Source organism: Lepus europaeus, chromosome 16 (genome assembly GCF_033115175.1).
Source record: "Lepus europaeus isolate LE1 chromosome 16, mLepTim1.pri, whole genome shotgun sequence".
NCBI classification, from domain to species: Eukaryota; Metazoa; Chordata; class Mammalia; order Lagomorpha; family Leporidae; genus Lepus; species Lepus europaeus.
This window is the reverse complement of record NC_084842.1, coordinates 62,748,006-62,760,732: the sequence shown is the minus strand read 5'-3', so window position 1 is coordinate 62,760,732 and position 12,727 is coordinate 62,748,006. Positions and strand designations below refer to the sequence as shown.

Sequence of the window (12,727 nt, the reverse complement as noted above, 5' to 3'; positions counted from 1 at the left end):
AGATGAGGGATATTGGTTTTATAAGCCACAGTACCAGTTGGGCTCTCCTAACAGCTCCTGAGGAAGGGCCCATCCACATAACATAGTCCTAGAGCCACATAATTGGTGCCACATCCCCGCATCACTCAGGCTTGCAAGTGGGACATGGGGATTGCCACTATCATCTCCTTTAGCACTAAGAATACAACCCTGTCTGTCACAATCCCTAGAGCAACTGACACTGAACTCACTGTGAATCCAAGATGCATACTATAAAAAACCCACATTGATCTCAAAGGGACAATTGTATCCTTATGAACTGCAGCACACTAGAACAATATGTCAATTATAAACATAACAAATTTTGATTAAAGTAAAATTAATCACTTAGAGACTACACGCCTGGATTCACTCAGAACCAAAACCAAAAGAACAAGTCAAGTGATATTTGCATTCCAGCTAAACCATAAATTCTTTCCCAATAAAACCTACTCCATGAGGAAGATGGGGAGATTACAGTAGAAATGCAGACATCAACATAGGGTCACAGGAGACAAGAAGAAGCAAGCTACCATGATACCTTCCAAAGAGCATTAAAGTCTTACAGAACTGCATCCTGAACTGAAGGAAATCTATGAAATACCAGAGATAGAATTCAAAATAATGACTGTGAGGAAACAATGGAATACAGATTAAAGAAGTGATGAAGTCATTGAGTGACATGAATGAAAATATTACAAAGGAGACAGAAATCAAGAAGAACCAAATGAAAATCTTGGAGATGAAATCTTCATTCAGCAAAATAAAAACCATATGATTGAGATCTTTAACACCATAACAGACTATGTGGAGGAAAGAACTTATGACCTCAAAAGCAAGACTTTTTGAAATAACTGAATCAGACAAAAATAAAGAGAAAATCATTTAAAAGAATGAAGAAAGTCTATGCAAAATATAGGATACCACTAAAGGACCAAATAGTCATATTATAGGTATCCCTAGAGGAGAAGAGAAGGAAAAAGGCATTGAGAACCTGCTACATGAAATAATAGTTAACAGTTTCCCAGGTCTTGAAAGAGACTTGAACATCCAGATATAAGAAGCTCATAGGACCCCAAGCAGACTCAACCAAAAAAAGATTTCTCCAAAGCATACTGTAATTAAATTTTCAAAAGTTAAGGACAAGTAGAGAACCCTAAAGGCAGTAAGAGGAAAGTGTCAAGCTACATATAAAACTAATTAGATTAACATCAGACTTCTCAGCAGAAACTCTACAGACCAGAAGAAACTGGGATGATATATTTAAGGTCTTAAAAGAAAAATACTTCCATTTCCTCTCAAGTTTATGCACCAGAAGAATTGTACTCAGATTGCAATGTTAATAATTATACATTATAATTTTGTGCTCTATTAGTTATCACAAATCAAAGAGAACATATAGAACTGAAATATTTAGATGTTATATTGTCATTGGTTCTATTTCATTGAATGAAATTCGGAGTGAATAATTGGAAAAAATCTTGTATATGGGTGAAATTGTCATTTATTCATTCAATTATTATTTATAGCCAGTGTCTATATTCTCACTAAACTAGGGTTCTTTTGCTTGTTAAACTTCTTATTTAGTGAACTATTGAGCTTTTTTACTGTAATGTAAATTCAAAACATATTACCTTAGTAAGTAAAAAAAAGAAAGTCTGAACAAAGGTAGAAGGAATGAGGGAGAGAGGAAGGGACTATCATTATATTCTTAGACTTCTATCTACAAATGGTATTGAGTCTGTTAAAATTAATTAAAATGAAAACAAAAAATAAATAAAAGTTTAAAAAATAAAAATACTTTCAACCAAGTATATTATATCCAGTAAATCCTTTAAAAGTGAAAAAGAAGAGGCCAGCATTTTGGTACAGAAAGTAGAAGTGCCAACTAAGACAGGTATCCCTTATGGGCACTGGTTCTTATTCTGGCTGCTTTATTTCTAATCAGATGCCTGCTAATTGTTTGAGAAAAGCAGTGGAGGATGCTTTTCCATGTGTTTGGGCCCCATGCAGGAGATTTCAATGAAGTTCCTTTCTCCTGGTTTCAGCCTGGGCCAGCACTGGTCATTGTAGCCATCTAGAGAGTAAATCAGCAGGTAGAAGATCTCTCTCTCTCTCTCTCTCTCTCTCTCACGTTCAAAATAAATCAATGAATATTTTTAAAAATAAAAATGAAGGAAAATTATCTTCCAGATAAACAAAAATTGAGAGAATTCACCACCAGACAAACCTTACTAGAAATCCTTAAGGGAGTCCTCCATTAGGAGTAAACATAATGAAAACACATGATGCCAACAAATTCGCTAAATGAGCAGATAAAATCAGCATCCCAACAAGCAAATCACATGTTGGTTCTTACCTCTCAATACTAACCTGGAATGTAAATGGATTAACTTCAATAATCAAAGACTTAGGTTGGATGAATGGATAAAACATCAAGACCCCAATATATAACACCTACAAGAAACTCACTTCACAAACAAAGGTATCCACAGGCTTAAAGTGAAGAGCGGTCAAAAATATATATTGGGCAAATGGAAAACAGAGACCAGTAGGAACAGCTATACTCACAACAGATAAAATGGACAAGGTAACAGGTAGTGAAGTATGGGACATATCATCATGCTCCTAAATCTGTGTATGTGAAATACATGAAATTTGTTCACGTAATATAAATAAAAATTGTTTAAAAAATAAAAATTTGGAAAAGGAAGGAAAAGAAAGCAAAGAAGTGTATTTTGATACAAATTTTGATTCAGCAAAACATAAAAAATAATCATAGATATATATACATCCAAAAGAACATCCAGATTTACACAGCAAATAATATTAGACCTAAAAGGAAAGCTAAACTTCAATAAGAGTTGGTGACAAGCTGGCGCTATTTACTAGCAGGTAAAGCTGCCACGTGTGTGCCAGCATCCGATAAGGGTGCTGGTTCAAGCAAGTCCTGGCTGCTCAATTTTGATCCAGCTGTCTGCCATGGCCTGGTAAAGCAGTAGAAAAAGGCCCAAGTCCTTGGGTCCCTACACCCTCAAGGGAGAACTGGGAAAGCTCCTGGATCCTGGCTTCAGATAAGTGCAGCTCTGGCCATTGCAGGCCATCTGTGGAGTGAACCAGTGGATGGAAGACCTTTCTTTCAGTCTCTGCTTCTGCCTGTGTGTAATATGCCTTCTAAATAAATAAATAAATCTTTAAACAAAAATAGTGGGTGATTTCAACACCCCACTGTCCTTGATGGACAACTCATTCAGCAAGAAAGTAAAGATACATTGGAATTGAAACATACTATGGAGCAAATGATCCTAACAGATATTTACAGGGCATTTCACCTAACACCTACAGAATACACATTCTTCTCATCACAGAAGATATTTTCCAGGATAGACAATATACTAGGTCACAAATCAAGTCTCAGGTAATATAGAAATATTAAAAACATGCTATGTATCTTCTCAGACAACAAAGGAATAAAACTAGAAATAAACAACAAAAACAATAGAACACAGAATAGAACATGCAAATCAAACAACGTGCTACTGAATGATAAATGGATCATTGAAGAAATGAGAAAGGAAATGGAAAACTTTCTCAAAATAAATGAAAGTGGAAATAATTTATCGAAACTTGTGGAATACAGCAAAAGCAGTATTAAGAGCAAAGTTTAACAGCAAATGCCCTGAACAGCACTCTGGCCTCAGAATCAGCCCTTAAGGCATTTGGATCTGGCTAAAAGGCCCATGAGAGTTTCTCAGGCAAGGAAAGCCAAGACATTGTGGCAAAAAATGACCGAAATAAAAGATCTCTGTGAGTGAGATCCCAGTGGAAAGAAAGGGCCAGCAAAGAAGGAGGTACCTTTCTCTGAAGGGAGGAGAGAACTTTCACTTTGATTATGGGCTTGTCTAAATAAGGTCAGAGTTTGTGAACTCAAGAGGCTCCCATAGAGTTGGCAGCTCATGACAAGAGCCTCGGGTGATTACTGACATAATAAATAAGAGTGTCAAATTGTTAAATCAACAGCAGGAGTCACTGTGCACTTACTCCACATGTAAGACCTCTGTCCTTAATGAGTTGTACTACGTAAATTAACAATAAAACTAGTATTCAAACAGTACTTTATACTTTGTGTGTTTGTGTGAGTGCAATCTGTTGAAATATTTACTTAGTATATACTAAATTGATCTTCTGTATATAAAGATAATTAAAAAATGAATGTTAATGAAGAATGGGATGGGAGAGGGAGTAGGAGATGGGATGGTTTGTGGGTGGGAGAGTGGTTATGAGAGAAAAGCTGCTATAATCCAAAAGTTGTACTTTCAAAAATTTATATTTATTAAATAAGTTTTCTAAAACAAAAAAAGAAATTGCAAAAAAGAGCAAAGTTTATAGAATTAAGGGCTTACATTAAAAAAGAAACATTTCACATAAAAGATATAATGATGCATCTAGAAGACTTAAAAGAGAAGTGGAGAGAAATAATAGAATTAGAGCAGAAATAATGAAACAGAATACACACACACACACACACACATATATATATAAGACCAACAAAACAAAAAGCTATTTCTTCCAGAAGATAAACAAGACAGATAAACCTCTAGCTAGAGAAATGAACAAAAACAGAGAAAAACCTCAAACAAATAAAAGCAGAGTTGAAAAATGAGACATTACAACCAACAACACTGAAATATGAAGTATACTAAAAAACTATTATGAAAAACTAAATGCTAACAAATGGGAAAAAATTGATGAAATTGATAAATTTCCAGATACATTTAACCTATCAAGGTTAAATCAGGAAATACAGATAATCTAAACTGCCAAACAATACACAATGAGCTTGAAACAATAACCAAAACTCCTTCATCAAAGAAAAGCCCAGGACCTAATGGTTTTACTATTGAATTCTGTAAACATTTAAATAGGAACTCATTCCAACATTTTACAAATTATTACGAAATATTGAACAGGATGACACTCTGTCAAACTCTTTTTATGAGGCCAGCATCACTTTGATACCAGAAATGAACAAAGACACATACAAAAGAAAACTAAGGACCTATATCTTTAATGAAATGGTACATTCTTTTCTGGGCTCTCTATTCTGTTCCAATGATCTATGTATCAGTTTTTATGTCAGTATCATGTTGTTTTAATTACTGTAATTTCTAGTATGCTTTGCAGTAAGGAACTGTGATGCCTCTAGCCTGTTTTTTGTTTTGTTTTGTTTTGTTTTGTTTTGATGTTCAGTATCTCTTTGGCTACTTAGGGACTTTTGTGGTGCCATATGAACTTCTGAATTTTTTTTCTAATTTTGTCAAGTATGCTATTGGCATTTTGATCAGGATTGCATTGAATTTGTAGATTGCTTTAGGTTGTATAGACCTTTTAATGATATTGATTCTTTCAATCCATGAATTCTATTAGGCTATAAAAATGTCATTTGTAGCAAAATGGAACTGGAAGAAATCATGTTGAGTAAAATAAGCAAAGAAACATAAATATTGCATGTTCTCCCTTACATGGTGCAGGTAAAACATTATAAAAAGTTATCTAATCAAAGAAAGTTGATTACTAGAGTCTGGGTAGGTTGAGAGAGAGAAAAAAAATTTGGATAAAAATTAGGGGTATCTGAATTTCATTAATAGTGACAAAGATATGTTAATAAGGGAAACTGGGTAAAAGAATATGTAAAAGAATAAAAAAGAATAAAAAAACTGGGTAAAAGAATAGTACTAAAACAGTATTTTTACACTTTGTGTTTCTGTGTGGGTGCAAACTGATGAAATCTTTACTTAGCATATACTGAATCAATCTTCTGTATATAAAGATAATAGAAAATGAAAAAAAAAAACCTGGTGTTAAATTGGAAATTGCATAGAAAAGTAATCAATTTTTAAAAATATCGTGTAGAATCTCTGTCTTTAATGTGCTGTACACTGTTATTTAATGCAATAACTAGTACTCCAACAGTATTTTTTCACTTTGTGTTGCTATGTGGGGGCAAACTGTTGAAATCTTTACTTAATATATACTAAACTGATCTTCTGTATATAAAGAGAATTGAAAATGAATCTTGATGTGAATGGAAGGGGAGAGGGAGTGGAAAAGGGGAGGGTTGCTGGTGGGAGGGAAGTTATGGGGTGGGGGGAAGCCATTGTAATCCATAAACTGTACTTTGGAAATTTATATTCATTAAATAAAAGTTAAAAAAAGAAAGTCTGGTGTCACTATTGCACAATTTTTGGTTTGTTAATTTAATAATTTTCTGAAATAAAATGTTAAAAATATGTGTGTATGTGCACATGTTTGAATAATAATAAGAAACAGTATTATGTATATAATAGTAAAATAGTCTGAAATACAAGACAAGTTCTTGTACCTGAGGACAGCTATCATGTATTGCTCTATTTGACTATATAGCAGTCACTGTTACAATGTGTGTTAAAATTCCACATTAATTTATAATAGATTGAAATCTAAAGACAGTTCTGCTAATGTTCTTAATGCAGTTTACATAAAATGTATAATTAAACTCAGTAGGAAAGGGTTGATTGAGAAGGATATCAACCCTTAATATTTGTGTAGATTTTTAGAATTCTGACTACCACTTGACAAGTCATGGAAAGCCTATTGTTTCATTTCTTCCATTAAAGGAGTAAAAAAATAAAGATCTTATTTGGTAGCAATATGTACTACACAAAGATAGCAGAAAAAACTGTATGCATAAGTAATGAACGCATTTATAGTCTGAGGAAAGTTCATGAAATGATGCAGTCCATGCAATGTACCATGAGAAAAACATAGCTGGATAAAAAGTAAAACTAATTGTTAGGGACAGGTGTTATGGTACAGCAGGTTAAGTCACCACTTGTTGAGCCTGTAATCCCATATCAGGGTCCCAGCTCAAGTCCCAACTACTGTGTTTCAAATCAGATTCCTGCAAATGTCCTTGGGAAGGTAGTGGATAATAGATCAAGCACTTTAGTCCTTGCCATCCATTTGGGAGAACTGGATGCAGTTTCCTTTGCTTGTCTGGCTCAGCCCAGCTATAGTGGCCATTTAGGAAGGGACCAGCAAATGGGAGATGTGAATCTCTCTCTGTCACTCTTTCAAATGAATTGATAAATCTTTATAAAGAAGACTTCAATAATTAAACATATATTCTAAAGCAACAGATAAGTAATCAAAAAGAATACAATATATGTTATAAAATAAAGACCTGCTGACAATATGGTTAACTTACAGTTTATTCCTGGATCGGGTATTCCCTTAAACATAGACCCATTATCTACCTGTTACTAGAAATATTTTGGAATTATGTTGGTATAGCCACAAACTTGCTGTACTTGTTGTTCTTAAAATGCAGATAAATATAATCTCAAGTCCAGATTTCCATCGCTTTTTCAGCAGATCGTCAAAGATCATTACAATAATTTAAAACCCACCTAGTATCACCACAGCCTGTTATGAAACATAGTCATGCAGATCTCAAGAGATTGCCTACTTGAAACCATCATTCAGAGATCTATTAGGTCTGATACCAAAAGTGAAAATTGAAACGAGCTGAAGTTTTTTGATTTTTTAGAAGATTTTACTTATTTATTTAAGAGGTAGAATTACAGACAGGGGAGAGACAGAGAGAAAGGTCTTCCATTTGCTGCTTCACTGGTTCACTCCCCCAAATGGCCGCAACGGCTGGATGCTGTGCCGATCTGAAGCCAGGAGCCAGGTGCTTCTTCCTGGTCTCCTGTGTTGGTGCAGAGGCTCAAGCACTTGGGCCATCTTCTACTGCTTTCACAGGCCACAGCAGAGAGCTGGACTGGAAGAGGAGCAGCCAGGACTAGAACCGGCGCCCATATGGAATGCTGGTGCTGCAGGCAGAGGATTAACCTTCTGTGCCATGGCACCTACCCCAGTTTTTTGATTCTTAAATCAATTTGTCGATTTATTTTTCAGACCAAATCATTCACTCAGCACTGTGTCAAAATATTTCTAGTGACATTAAATAGTATAATAGTATTCATTTCTTGCTGGAGGAATAGATGGGTATAAATAATGATTTTTATTTCTAAGTGTGTCACTTGAGGGAAGCACTGACTGTGGACTATGTGTTTTTCATTATTTCTTGAGTTCAAAAAGACAGCTAGGAGCCAGCGTTGTGGTGTAGAGGGTTAAGCTGTCACTTAGGACACCAGCATCCCTTAAGGTAGCTGGTGTGATTCCACAGTGTTCCACTTCTGATCCTTCTGATCTAACTCCTTGCTAAAGATCTGGGAAAAGTAGCAGAGAATAGCCCAAGTCTTTGGGCCCCTGCACCCATGGGGAAGACCAGGAGGTATCTTCTGGCTCCTGGGCCACCCAAGCTATTGTGGCAATTTGGGAATTGAACCAGCAGATGAAGTTCCCTCTTGTGTGTGTATCCCTCTCTGTAATTCTGCCATTCAAATAAATAAATAATATATCATTTTAAAAATTAAAAGAAAGTACAACTATAAGAGTTGAATTTTCTATATACAAAATAAGTGTTAGCACTGAATTAAAAGGAGAATCCTTTAAATAACTAAAAGTACTAGAAGGTTTTTTTTTTAATATAACACAAGATAATTATGAATTTCCATGTAAAACACATCAAATAAATGGAAGAAAAACCAAAACACATTTGATATATATTCCCAAATAAAGGTTCAATATGCAATGATTAAATCCAGTAAGATTCAATATGCAGTGATTAAAAGTGGTAAATCATCAGCATGATTAATTACATTCATCATGAAGTAGCCTGAAATAGTTAGTTCAACAAATAATAGAAACCTCTCTCAAATGAAATAAACAGCAATTTTAAGAGTTCATTTCCTGTGCTAATAAAGATTCACCTATACCAATAATCTTACTAAGAATTGCAGATCTAATAGGAAAATAAGTATTCATAGTCATGGACTAAATTTATCCAAAGAAACTATATAATGTAGCATAATACCATGAAAATATATTTAAGACTTTATATTATAGCACAATAACTAATCACTGAAAATCATATTTTAAGTATTGTCTTTTCAGACACATATACCTCAAGTGCTTTCAGTTATTGTCATATACTTAGAAATGGGAAGAAAGATAAAAGCTCATTTATGCATGGTCTAGAAGGTCATTTTTCCTACTTTTTTCCATGAAGTAAAAGCAAAGTTTCTGGGTTTCCTTGTAGAATGAACCACGTTTTCTATCGTTTCTCCCTCTTACCCTACTTAAGACATCATTTATTCTCTCCTCTAGATATACTGTGATATATTAAAAGTAAATTCATATGATTAGCTAAAAGAGCCTGCACTAGTGGAAAACAAAATGAAGAATCAACAAAATTACACAAAAATGTATGGACTTCAAGAAATTCATGGAAAACAAAATTCAAAGGTAAGTTTGTTTGGGTGCATATATTTTTAAAATCTATTATAAGAGATTTCCAAATAGTTGATTAAAAATATGTATTACATAAAAAGCTTGCATTTAAAAATAGTTTGAACTTAAATAAGCCTCTTTTATATTTCTACTTTTTTACAAATTTTCAACATACTCTGATATAAACTTCATTCATTCACTCCAAATGCTTTTATAGATAATTTTCATGGTGAAAAACTAGACAAAGAACCCAAATGCTAGAGTTACACCTAACTTAGAATTTCCAATATTACAAATGACAATTATTAATCAGATCAGTAAATTAATATATGATGCTAAACATGAAAAACTTCATGAAGAAAAGCTACAATGTACTGTCTACCAGGGAACTTTCTGACTTGAACTGATATTGGAGTTGGAGAAGGGACAAACTAACTGCATGTATGCAGAAGATAAGAAGTACAGAGAGTGATGGAGCAACTGGAAATATTTCAGAGTGTCTAGAATCTGTAGGAAACTGTGAAGAGCTGAGTCCACACAGTTAGGCAGTGGGTGTGTCCCATAGGGCCCTGTGGGGTTTTGCACTTTGTTTTAAGAACCATGAAGAACTGCTGACAGGAATTATACCCATCAGGGGAATGGAGGTGAAAAGATGAGGTTTCCTTTTTGCAAGTAGTACTGGTATAGATGTGTCCACAGGGACATAAGGCCTCAGGTATTAATGATTGACATTAGTTTGGCATATGTTTGTGACTATAAAAATAATTCAGAATAATGGATAGACTGCAGAGATTTTAAAGAATTAAATTTTGCATTTTATTTTATTTTATTTTGTTTATTTATTTATTTATTTTTTTGACAGGCAGAGTGGACAGTGAGAGGGAGAGACAGAGAGAAAGTTCTTCCTTTTGCCATTGGTTCACCCTCCAATGGCTACCGCACCTGGCGCGCTGCGGCCAGTACACCGCGCTGATCCGAAGCCAGGAGCCAGGTGCTTCTCTTGGTCTCCCATGGGGTGCAGGGCCCAAGCACTTGGGCCATCCTCCACTGCACTCCCTGGCCACAGCAGAGAGCTGGCCTGGAAGAGGGGCAACCGGGACAGAATCCGGTGCCCCGACAGGGACTAGAACCCGGTGTGCTGGAGCAACAAGGCAGAGGATTAGCCTATTGAGCCATGGCGCCGGCCAAAATTTGCATTTTCAATGAGTAAAATAGAAAATATTGGGAAGTAAGGATCTATCAAAAAGACATTAGTGTCTCCCAGAAGAAGCTTAAATGAATTTGGCTGCATACATAGGATACCTGAAAGAAGAGACAGTCTGAAAGGGCAGATGGTAAATTTGCCTTTTTTTCATATTAAATATAATCACCCAGTAGAAATTTCAAGTAGTTAACTATATGGACTGTGAAGCAATAAAGTATTAATTATCTTCTGTAAACTATGAAGAAACTATTGTCTGATGTCCTCAGGAGCCAACAAACTATGACCTGTAACTATGAGGCATTTCTTCCTGATCACGGCATGAAACATCAGTCATTTGAAGTGTTGAGAAGTAATTGTGCAAGATCTTTATTTAGATATTTCTGAGCACATTACATGATTATTGACGTTTTTCAAAGTTTGCATAGTCCATGTTGATTTTAAAGGTGATGAGGAATCTAAGTAAAAAATTATGTATTGGGGGTCTTGCTATGGACACCGGTACAAGTTCCAGCTGCTCTGCTTCCAATCTAGCTCCCTGATAGTGGTCTGGGAAAAGCAGCAGAAACAGCTTAAGCGTTTGGGCTCCTTCCTCCCACGTGGGAGACCCAGATGAAGCTTCTGGCCCCTGGTTTCAGCCAGGCCCAATCTTGGGGGAGTGAACCAGCAATGGCAGAGCTCTCTCTCTACCTCTTCCTCTTCTCTGTAACTCTGACTTTATAAATAAATCTTAGAAAAAGAAAAAGAGCTTAGACTTCAATATTGTTTTTCAGTATCTGAGTTTCAAAAACTTGTTTTTTATTTTAAACTTTTATTTAATGAATATAAATTTCCACAGTACAGCTTATGGATTACAATGGCTTCCCCCACCCCATAACTTCCCTCCCACCCGCAACCCTCCCCTTTCCCACTCCCTCTCCCCTTCCATTCACATCAAGATTCATTTCAATTCTCTTTATATACAGAAAATCAGTTTAGTATATATAAAGTAAAGATTTCAACAGTTTTCCCTCACATAGCAACACAAAGTGAAAAATACTGTTGGAGTACTAGTTATAGCATTAAATCACAAGGTACAGCACATTAAAGACAGAGATCCTAAATGATATTTTTTTAAAAATTGATTAATTTTCTATGCAATTTCCAATTTAAAACCAAGTTTTTTTTTTCATTTTCAATTATCTTTATATACAAAAGATCGATTCAGTATATACTAAGTAAAGATTTCATCAGTTTGCACCCACAGAAACACAAAGTGTAAAAATACTGTTTCAGTACTAGTTATAGCATTACTTCACATTGGACAACACATTAAGGACCGATCCCGCATGAGACGTAAGTACACAGTGACTCCTGTTGTTGATTTAACAATTTGACACTCTTGTTTATGGCGTCAGTAATCTCCCTAGGCTCTAGTCATGAATTGCCAAGGCTATGGAAGCCTTTAGGGTTTGCCGACTTCGATCTTATTCCAACAGGGTATAGTCAAAGTGGAAGTTCTCTCCTCCCTTCAGAGAAAGGTGCCTCCTTCTTTGATAGCCTGTTCTTTCCACTGGGATCTCACTCACAGAGATCTTTCATTTAGGTCTTCTTTTTTTTTTTTTTTCCCAGAGTGTCTTGGCTTTCCATGCCTAAAATATTCTCATGGGCTCTTTAGTCAGATCCGAATGCCTTAAGGGCTGATTCTGAGGCCAGAGTGCTATTTAGGACATCTGCCATTTTGAGTCTGCTGTGTATCCCGCTTCTCATGTTGGATTGTTCTCTCCCTTTTTGATTATATCAGTTAGTATTAGCAGACACTAGTCTTATTTGTGTGATCCCTTTGACTCTTAGATCTATCAGAGTGATCAATTGTGAACTGAAGTTGATCACTTGGACTAGTGCCATGGCAGGCCTCACAGAGGAAAGCTGTGCTCCTCACACCAGGCAAGGTGCACAACCAGGACAGAACAGGGCCTGAAGGGGGTTGCAGATAAGAAGTTGGGTCCCTGTGATCATGCTCATGCACACTTATCTTCCTAACCCAGACACTTGTATTCCTTGTTCTCAATCTGGGGTTTTGGTCAGAAATCATCCTCAGTAGGGCCCAGTTACATAAACGCCCTCTACTCA

At 35.6% G+C, this 12,727-nt stretch overlaps 1 pseudogene; it reads right to left on the bottom strand.

The window, feature by feature from the left end:
* Positions 1–125: 125 nt before the first annotated feature.
* The window catches only part of LOC133775092 (glutamate--cysteine ligase regulatory subunit-like), a 43,444-nt pseudogene continuing 30,842 nt past the window's right edge, over positions 126–12,727 (bottom strand).